Source organism: Mustela erminea, chromosome 7 (assembly GCF_009829155.1).
Source record: "Mustela erminea isolate mMusErm1 chromosome 7, mMusErm1.Pri, whole genome shotgun sequence".
NCBI lineage: Eukaryota > Metazoa > Chordata > Mammalia > Carnivora > Mustelidae > Mustela > Mustela erminea.
This window is the reverse complement of record NC_045620.1, coordinates 4879781-4890043: the sequence shown is the minus strand read 5'-3', so window position 1 is coordinate 4890043 and position 10263 is coordinate 4879781. Positions and strand designations below refer to the sequence as shown.

At 54.2% G+C, this 10263-nt stretch overlaps 1 long non-coding RNA gene across 1 annotated transcript; it reads left to right on the top strand.

Annotated features, from left to right (window-relative positions):
- The first annotated feature begins 961 nt into the window (after positions 1 to 961).
- LOC116596471 lies at positions 962 to 9383 on the top strand. The gene is made up of 3 exons (XR_004288132.1): positions 962 to 1206; positions 8695 to 8987; positions 9349 to 9383. It is a non-coding gene; the product is annotated as an uncharacterized LOC116596471 (long non-coding RNA).
- Positions 9384 to 10263: the final 880 nt, after the last annotated feature.

Here is a 10263-nt window from a genome sequence, read left to right as displayed (position 1 = left end):
TTCTTTTCCGTAGAGGACCGCATGGACGATTCCCGGGGCTGGGACGTTGGGGACGGGGGCGGGGGGGCGTCATTCCACCTGCTACAGTCAGTCTGAGAATTACAGGCAATGGAGGACAGAAGCCAGGCCCTGTGTTCGAATCCTGGCCGCGGCGCTCAGCTGGGGGACTTGGGGGACGTCTTACGCCCTCTGCCTTCACGTCGTCAGCTGCGGAAGGGAGATGCTAATAGAACACGCGAGGAGGGGCTGTTCCGATAATGCCGTGACTTCAGACACGTCCACAGCTCGGTACAGTCCTGACCATGGCATCAAAGAGCCACTCCATGGAGGCCAACGTCATCCTTTATAAACAAGGCAGCTATTTTCTCCCACTGAGCCGCAGGCCCTGCCCTAGTCCCCTCCTCGTCCCCTGCGGCCGTGGGCTCCTCTCTTCGGAGCTGCACGGTCCTCCCTGCGCATCTTCCCAGGACACCTGCTCGCCTCCGGGTGCCCGGGCCGTCTGCACTCTCAGCCTCTGGGTGGGGGAAGCCTTCTGTCAATTACAACTCTCGTCTCCCCCTCCCCCCAGTTCCCAACTGCCTTTGGGGCAGAACATTGAGATGCAGTTTCTGCAAAGCCACTTTATAAAATGAGAGCAGTTGAATGCTCTCGGGTGTAGGAGTAATTATAATTCCCAAGTTTCTCTGAACATTTTTCTAACTGGATCTTTTTGTGTCGCTGTCTCAGAATAGACACGCTTGTGGGCTTTCCTGGGCTCAAAATAGTCGTGAGATAGGGGTTGAAATCGACATCTGAGTTTGAATTATAACAACTCGGGCACAACTTTTGATTGGATGAACTTCCCCAGCCAAATGTGGCTCCTTCTGCAGATCCAGCTTCCTTTTATGGAAGAACAGACTCCCTGCGCGAGGGCTGGGCCTCGAGGCGGGCCTTCCTCGGCGTGGCAGCCCCGGGCCTCGAGGGGTACGTCCACCACGGGCCATCTTCTCCAGTCCAGGCCCCGGCTGGAGATAGGGCACCAGCCGCCAGGCTTCGGAGGCTGACGTGCGGGCAGGCCTCTCTCTGCTGGAATCCAGGCCTTCCTGAGATATGGGCTCAGCCTCTGGTCCCTGTCGGTGGCGCCCAGGACCCACAGGTCTCCATGCTGAGGACAGAGGGCTGGAGTCAGAACCTTGCCTCCTCCACTGATGGCCGTCGTGACTTCAGGTGACTTAAGTCCCGTGCCTCAGTTTCCTCTTCTGTCACGCGAGAATCATAGGCACAGCTCCTTGGGGGGTTGTAAAGACCAAGTGAGCCGGGCACAGGGTGAGTGGGGCACTTTGATTGCTTGGCACACAGCAGGTACACAATAATTGCCTAAGAATGCAAACCGAGTCAGAGGTCGTGGGTCTTCCTATGTCACAACTCCACATATGTCTCAAGACACGGTGGGGGTGGGGGGGTCCCAAATGGGATAGGTCTACGTGGACCCTGGTGGCTGCTGCAGGTGACTCAGGAAGGGCCGTGAGGCAGAGATGGCATTGGTGGCCCACCAGCTCCAGATGTGCGAGGGAAAGAGGAGCTTTCATCCTGGACTCGGGAGTCCCTTCTTCAAAAATGCACTTGGAAAGCTGTCCCACCCCCACCCCCTGCCCGGGACTCCGTGTTTCAGGAAATGAATTTATTCTCCAAGGCAGCAGCTTGATGACAGACACCTGTCACCTTCGGGAACCTGTGTCTCTGGCAGGCTCTGGGTGAGCCCTAACCATGTAAAGGAAAGATAACGCACTTAACTCCATTTCCTTAAACGATATTTTATTGATTGAACTGAAACAGTCTCATCCGTGGACCCCCTCCCGCACTCCCCGAGCCTATGCAGAAACGGAGTGGGGGCAGGGAGGCCTGTCAGGCTTGATTAACCCTTTCGAAATGTGGCCGGAAGGTAGCCACTCTGGGCGCCCTTGGAGGGCAGAACAGGATCTGCAGTGCCAGAGCTGGGCGCTTGTCCTCTCGTGGGTCTTGCTGGTGCTCGCGACACCAACCAAAGCAAAAAGTGGTCATATCTCCTACCCCGAGAGCTCTTCGGCCACGGGGCTTTTCTCACAAAGGAGATGCCACAGACAGGGGAGAGGTAGAGAAGTCAGGCAGGGGGCGGCCGCGCTGAGATGCGGGCGGCATGTCCCCACAGGGCGCTGCTCAGCCACTGCCCGCCTGTCTGCCGCAGAGGAGACCCTGCGCCCTCAATGACGGCCTCACTGTGTGTGCTGTGACCAAGCCGGCAGCACAGGGCGATTGCTGTCTGAACACTTCCCAGGATTATCGCATCGCTCACCCCTGAGTGAAGGCGAAGCAGGAATAACTATGGAATTTAAAAAAAAAAAAAAAAAAGTGATCACAGTCCCTCCTCGCTGCAAGTAAAATTACTGTTTTGAAGTCACAATGTGTCCCCCTTCACAGTCCTGTCATTCTGTTTCATGCCTGTGACAGCATCCAAAGGCAGGGCCACCTCTGTTTCCCTTTTCTCTGAGCACCTGGCATAATTGAATCAGTCCGTGGCCAGCAAACCACAGGCAGGAAGAGGCACCAAAGTCACCAAAGGCTACAGGTGCTCCAAGCGAATGCGGTGACACCGCAAATACAAATGCTGTATTTGACCAAGAGGACGCGGTACTGAACATCACTTCTCCTCCGACACTCTTGTCCTAGTCCAGGTGAATTTACATGAAACTTAATGGGCCCGTTTTAACTCTGTAGTTCCCCAACCTTCGACAAACGTGTTCACCTGCATGGCCACGACCTGATCAAGAACTAGAACACGTCCAGCACTGCGGGAAGCTCTGAGCATCGTTTTAGCAGGGGGAGTTTATAAATTGCAAACACAGAACGCTTGTTTCCTTGTGAATTGCATGTAGTTATTGAGCTATGAGCTTCTGGTTTATCGCAGCTTGACACAAGACTATTTTCTACAAAAGGTGGTGGTCTGCCATTGCCCCAGTTACTGTCCGGGTGGAAATGTTCCTTTCTCAGGGAAGGAGGGGGCATTTTCGTGGCGTAGTTAAGTGGGAAGATGGTCAGGGCACTGATCTATTGAATTCTTTTCTTGGAGAATGTCACGGTGTCTCCTTCTCCAAGGAGGATCTTCTGGCCCTGGTGGACCACAAGCCCTGGGAGGCAGATGTAGCTGCAGCATCCTGAGGGCAGAACATCTGCAATCCACTCTGGTACCTTCCACGAGTCCCCATCAACCGTCTGAGGCCGCCTCTCTGGTCTTCCATGGCTGCTAACCCTTGGATTCCTCTGGCCAGCAAGGAGAGGAGGCTAACCCCAAAACAGCCTTGGATAAAGGGCACAGCATGGGACTAGGACACCAGCAAGTAGCAGAAAGATGATTTCCTTCCTGTGCTCACTCCCAGGGTCCCGTATCTGCTCCCTCATCAAAACCCCCTTCCAGGCCAGCCACTGAGATGGGGGGATAGGATGAGCACAAGAGAGAGGAGGAAGAAGATACCATGAGGGGCTTAGAGCAGGGTTCCCTGTGTCAGGGATGCTGTGTCAGGAAGACAAGACCCAAAGAAGTCAGGGAGGTGTGACACCTTACATTTGAATGTCCCTGATGCTCTCAGGCCACTGGCTGGGCTCTCCCTTGCCTTTGAGGCTCTGTGCCTGGAGGTCAGTCTCGATGGAAAACTCCTACACATCCCTCAAGAACCCAGCCTGAAGGTCATCTCCTCTGAGACTCGTTCTTTCCATGCTCTCAGCCAATGTTTCTGACTTCCCTGCCCTGTGCTTCTCTGAATTCCTTTGCTTCATGTGCTTTTTTTTTTTTTTTTTTTTTTATTAAATGAAGGCAATTTCTTTAAATTTACTTTTGGGATCTCAGGGGCAGAGATTTGAATAAAATCTATCTTCTGGGCTCAAAACTCTCAGTTTTTCCTGCTCCCCGGAAAGCCCCGCCTTGCTTCACTTACTCTCTTCCCCGCTCTCTGCCTCGCTCACCGCTGCTGTTCCCACTGCTCTGCCTCCCGCAACGGCCCACGCCTTGCGCTGACTGTGTGTCCTTGAATTGTATGTGTCTCCCCCACGAGAAAAAAACCCTGAGAACACAGAATGCTGTGGCCCTGGGGGTCCTTTCCACTTCTCTCCCTCCCTGCATTCCCCACCCCCAACTTCATTTTGTTGCCAAAATTCCTGCTGCCATTTTGGGACCCTGGGGAGTGGGCAGCTTTGAGGCAAGAAGATAGAGCCTTGCTTCCAGGTGTTTCTCATCTTCCACATCTGCTTCTTTCTCTGCACATTAACAGTCGCAAGATGTTACTCTTATAAAATCCCGGGACGACCGGCCAACCACCGTTGCCAGGTCAGCTAGGAAGGCTCTGGCTTCATTACCCTCGGGCGAGCCAAGGAGGGGGACTGGAGGGAGCATTATCTTAATAGTCAAGACACAGACTTGAGATCAAAGCGATGATCCCAGCCAGGCTGAACCAAGGTCTCTTACGAATACTTGGTCAACACGGGGGCTTCAAGAAGAGGTTCTGTTCTCGATTATTTTTATGGATCATTCCAATTTTCTATGAATATTTACTGTGCAGTTCAGAAAAAATCTCCCTCTTTGGGGGCGAGGGGGAGAAAACTGGCTTTCATTTTACAGGTTTTGTCTCGGTCAGCATTTCTAGCAGTAAGAATGACAAACTTCGCTTGGGAAAGGCCAGCGCCGCCAGCTGTGTTTTATTATCGAATATTTCTGGGGGTGAGCTGGGCTGCCGTTGTGTTTATATTACTTGTAAGATTTCATGCAAGACTCTGCGAGGTCGTGGGCTTCATCTGAAGTGTCTGATATGCTGTGGGTAATTCATTCCATGTCCTTCATTCCCGTTTCCTTTCCTTTTATTTTTTTCCAAGGCCACGCTGAGCACGGTCAGAAAATGGAATCTGGTGGAAAGGCAGCTGCAGGTCCCCAGGTCCCCACTCACCTCCAGGTCGCCTCCTTGGTCTGACTGCAAGGTGACTGTCTTGCTCTGGGGACCCAGGAAAGCTGCTTCATTAAGAGGCTTGTCCCCAAGGTCAAGCAAATAAGTTTGACGTAGACCTTTGGCAAGCACCTCCCCCACGCTTGCTCGGCCCATCAGATCCTGCTGCCGATTTTGGGGGGTATCCTTTTGTCTCCAAAAACGTTCAGTTTTACCTGAAGCTAACCAAACTGTCTAGGAGCGTTAAACCTGACTTTGGAGGCATGAATGGGGTCTCAGCGTCTTGCATTGTCTCTTTCCCTTTATTCTTAGTGAGCAGGAAACAAATCCCCCCACCCCGCAAGAGAAGTCCCCCCGACACCTGCCCCAGGCCACTTGTCTACTCATTTGCTTTGTCTACAGACATTGCTGTCAGCTTCTGGGTGGGTGTAGAGCTAGAGTCCAAATATCACCAGCCATTCCCTCACACCCTCAAAAAAGATTGCCCCCAAGCCCCCTCGCACACTCAGTAGGAGTCCAAAACTCTCTGCTCAGCGTCTGCAAATGTGGGGAGGGCTGGCAACTCGTCGCGGTCACCTCTGGTTTGTCTCCATAATGAGCTTGGATTATGGGCCCTCCCAGCCTCGGTGGCCTCTACTCTGTGGTGCTGGGTCCTACAAGAGCTTCAGGCTTTCTTGGGCTTCCACTGAGAGCTGCCTTCCCACAAGATGCACACATTCCCAGAAGATTTTCCTGGGGATTGGAGACATGGAGAGGATTCTAGTAACCCTGTGCCTTCAATCCTCCTTGGTCCTTGGGGACAACCCTATGCCCTGTCCTTCCAGCTGACCTCAGAGACAGGCCCAGGGGTGGCTTCCATGTCAAGGGTCTCTCATTTTCACCAGGAAACAGAATGGCGGTCACAAAATCAGTGCCTTGGGGAAGGGACTGCGGTCCTGGTTCCTCTGCCCTGTGCATTGCGTGGCTCTGGACGCTCCCTTTGAAAGGTAACCTGAGCCATCTTTTTTCCTAAAGGTGGAGCTCCCTGGCATCCCCCCACTTCTTTTTAAATTTTTTAAAAATATTTTATTTATTTATTTGACAGACAGAGTTCACAAGTTGGCAGAGAGGCAGGCAGAGAGAGAGAAGAAAGCAGGCTCCCCTCGGAGCAGAGAGCCCGATGCGGGGCTCGATCCCAGGACCCTGGGATCACGACCTAAGCCAGAGGCAGAGGCTTTAACCCACTGAGCCACCCAGGTGCCCCGCATCCTCCCACTTTTCAGAACTTCGTTGGAAAAGGCATCTGGAGCCCATGCTTGTGCTCACTGAGGGCTTCTGTGAGACGGATCTGCAGACCAGGCAGCTCCCTGGGCTTTCTCGAGCCTTCCCTGATGCTCCTCTCAACCTTCATCTCCCCAAACCCAGTGGAAGTCACCTGCTTCCGGACAATCGGGTGGGAGCGGGGGCTGGGGAGTGTCTGATCTCTGGAGATCTCTAAGCTCCTTTGTTCAGGTGTTTTCTCAGCTGCAAAGTGGGAACAGTGAGAGTGCTGGGCATGGGCGGAGAATCCCAGGGGACATACCGGCACCGCCACCGTGACTCCTGCTTTACGAGTGGGCAGCACAGCTGAAGGTCATCAGGAGGCCTGATGGAGACCGTGGCCTGCTGCGCCAACACCAGCACAGTGCCGCCCCCCTCCCCGGTGCCCCCACAGCGGGGCCCAGAACCATCCACCCAGCAGCAAGCACTGGGCACTGTTCTGGGCTAAGTGCTCTGCACATTCTGACTTCCTCAGTCCCCACAAACGGGGGAGCTGGCATGATCATCCCTGTTGTACAAAGGGGAAACTGAGGCCCCGGTCACTCACGTAACTTGCCCACGGTGGTATGACTGGCAAGCGGCAGAACGGGGATGAGCTGCGGGCTAGCTGCTCAGCCCGGCTAGACCCGGCTCCCATCTATGCCACACAAATCTCTCTTGGTCACAAAGGACATTGAACCGAGACTAACAACTCAAATCACCTGAGGCCCCCTTTGGTTCCAGATGCTTTTAGTGAATTCCAGATGGTTGTTTTGTTGGTGGTAAACTAGGATCTTCATGTCCTTGGCTTCAGTTAGCGAGAGCAGGATTTCTTTCCAGCCTGAGTGGGGTAAATCCTCCCCGACTCCAGGTCACACAGGCACTGGGGTGGGGGGTCCTTCCAGATGTCCCACAGCAATCCATACTGTCCTACAGGTGTGAGATGGTGGGTGCTGAGGCCTCCAGCCCGGCCACCTGCCAGGGAGACCCAGGGCCCTCGTCCTCCGCCTGGCCACAGAGCCTACAGCCCCGGGAAATTACAGCCCCTGGGATTTACACGCTTAAAGGAACTGCTACTCTAGCCCTCATTTTCTGGATGTGACTTTTTTTTTTTAAGTTAAATGGGTTAAGTCAGGGTTTCTCAGGTGTGCCTGTACCCACACAACCCCCAGGAGGTTTTGTTAAAATGCAGACTTGGGTTCAGCAGGTGTGGGACAGACCCGGGACCAGGATTCTGCACGTCCAAGCAGTTCCGGGTGGTGGAAGCGGGGCAGTGATGCTACCAGCCCCAGGACCACACTGAGAGAAGGGGGGGCCAGCAGAAGGCCTGTGTGTGGTCGGCTGTTGCAGGGTGTTTGGGGGCTGGGGTACGACCGGATTCCAGAAAGAGAAGTCAGGGAGAAAGCTCAGCTTTGGGAACAGGGATGTGGATGGCCCGCGAGTGGCCCCCATTTGGCTTGTCCTTCAGGTCCAGGGACCAGAGAAGAGAAAGTGCTGAGCACAGCTCAGGTGCCGGTGACAGATCCGTTCCCAGGGGCTCACGGGGTTCTGGGACCCCTGCTTCCCTCCGATTTTGGAAGACCCTTCCGTGTTCCTCAGCCCTGACATGGGCCAACAAGGGGCCCCCGGGGCATCCTTCTCCACTGAGGGAGAGTCGGGGTCCACAGGCCGGGCCCCAGGGGTGGAACACCAGTAAAACTCAGGGCATCTCAAGGGCAGTATTGTTTGGAACAGACACAGGGCTCCTGGTTAAAGAACTCTATTTGGAAATAACTTGAAAGTTCACAACAAAGTTGGAAATAAATCAAAATCATAGCAAGGGCACCCATTCACCATTCACTCGGACTGACCGACGTGAGCATCTGATCCCCGCGCTTTCTCGTCCTTTCTCCGTCCTCCTTCCTCTCGGTCTCTCCCCCGAATCCCGCCCCACAAACATGTGAGTGCCTGTTTCTGAGCCAGCCTGGGGTGTGCGTTCCCCAAGAAAAGGAGTACTGGCCCGTCCAGTCCCAGCGCCGGGGGAAAATGCCAAGAAGTTGAAGACGGGTGCTACGGCCACTCGGGGGCTGCGTATCATTCAGCCTCGTGCCCTGGGGCCCGGCGCTGCCCAGGACGGCGGGTGCGGGTCAGTAGGACGAGCTCTTGCTTCCTCGTCTTTTCTCCTTTCCTCTTTCGGGGCGGCTAGGGTGCTCGCTCGCAACGCGCTCGAGCTCACCTGTTCCTTCCTTTTCGCTCTTCCGTCCTCCCCCCCCTCCCCCATTCTTAACGGTTTTATTTTGTGTTTGGGGACATGGTTTTAGGTTTTGGACAGCACCGCATTCCCAAATGTCACAACTGGACTGAGAGACACACCCAGCGAAGACCGTCCATCCTGGGTCCCCTCCGCCACTCCAGGCTCCCGCGATCAAGTGCGTCGTGTTCTGGTCACCTGTCCTCTGCCTGTTCTCTTAGTTTGCCCTTCCTTCCACAGGAGGCAGGACACGCAGTACCTGCCCTCCCCGGCCCTCTGAGGCCGAGAGAGGGAAACGCCTCCCGCAAATCACCCCAAAGTCCCGCCCGCCCTTCTCCACAGCTGCGTCCTGCGCCCCGGGGTGAAGGGGCCTTGGTTCCTTTGGCCCCGCTCCCGCACGTGGGTGCCCTGGGGCTCGGGATATCCGGCGATGGCAGGCAGCCGAGTGTGAACCCCCTCGTGTGGCTCGCGGACGACGGGAGGCGGCTCTTCAGCGTAAAGTCCCGGAAGCCAGGTGGCTGGTTTGGAGGCAGGTGCGTGTTTTCAATTTTGTGTGATTTCCCCTCGTGTTCCTCCGTAAGCGCGGATCCTCTCTGCACGGCCACCTGCGAGGCCGGCGAGCCTGTCCCAGGCTTGCAGACGGCGATGGAGGTGCGGCCGGGGTGAGAAATGGTGCCTCCCTCTCCGTGGGGCTGACACTGCTGTTTCCTTACTGGGCCTTTTTCATATACAAAAGGGCCATTTTATATCTCTTTGTGAATCGTGTGTTTAGGTCTTTTGGTCATTTTCCTTTAGTATTTTTGGTCTGTTTTCCTTGCCTTTTTTTTTTTTAACGTTTTATGTATTTTATTTTATTTATTTATGTTTTAAAGATTTTATGTATTTATATGACAGAAAGAGAGAGCACAAGCAGGGGGAACGGCAGGCAGAGGGAGATGGAGAAGCAGGCTCTCCGCTGAGCAGGGAGCCCGACACAGGCCTCGAGCCCAGGACCCTGGGATCATGACCTGAGCCGAAGGCTGACGCCCAACCGACTGAGCCAGCCGGGCACCCCTGTTCTTTGTATTTTAAACAGTGTTAATGCTTTGTCTCTGATATGTATTGCAGAGAATTTCTCACAGTTCTACCCTTTGTCCTTTAAATTCGCATCTAGTGCTTTCTGCCATGTGAGGATTTTTTATTAAATTAATAAAAATGTCGTTAAATTTGTGTCAAACTATCAGTCCTGATTTTTTATCAGAAAGTCTCCCCCTTCACCCAGCTTAAAGAAATCACCCACGTTAGAGGGAACCCCTTCGAACGCTTGGACGGAGTCACTGTTTCCCGTGTGGTCTCTGATCCACACAGGGTTACTCTTCTGTTCGGGATGAAGAATGGATTAATTCTATCTTCTTTCCAACAGGCTGTCTAGTTGTCTCAACACATTTATTACTCAGATTGCCTTTGCATTGGGCTCATTTTTAATTCTTTCATGAATAACCTTGGGGGCGGCGGAAGGAGGGGGCGGTGGGGCCTGGCTTTGATGGTATTTCCAAGAGGAAAAACAGTCAGCCTTCGCAGCCCGAGAGGCCGCTTCCTCCTACCGCCCTGCAGGCTTGAGGATGCTGAAGGCCCTGCCCCAAGGGGGTGTGGGGAACTGGCCTCCTGGTCCACCAGCAAGATGGCACGCCACCAGCATTCCTGGGGACCAGGGTCCCCCAACCCAGGAAGTGTGGCTCCAACCTATTCCTCCTGAGAGAGGAGCACAGGCAGACTGTGAGAACCTCTGGAATTTCTGAACAGAAAGTTGTGAGCTTGACCGAGCCATCT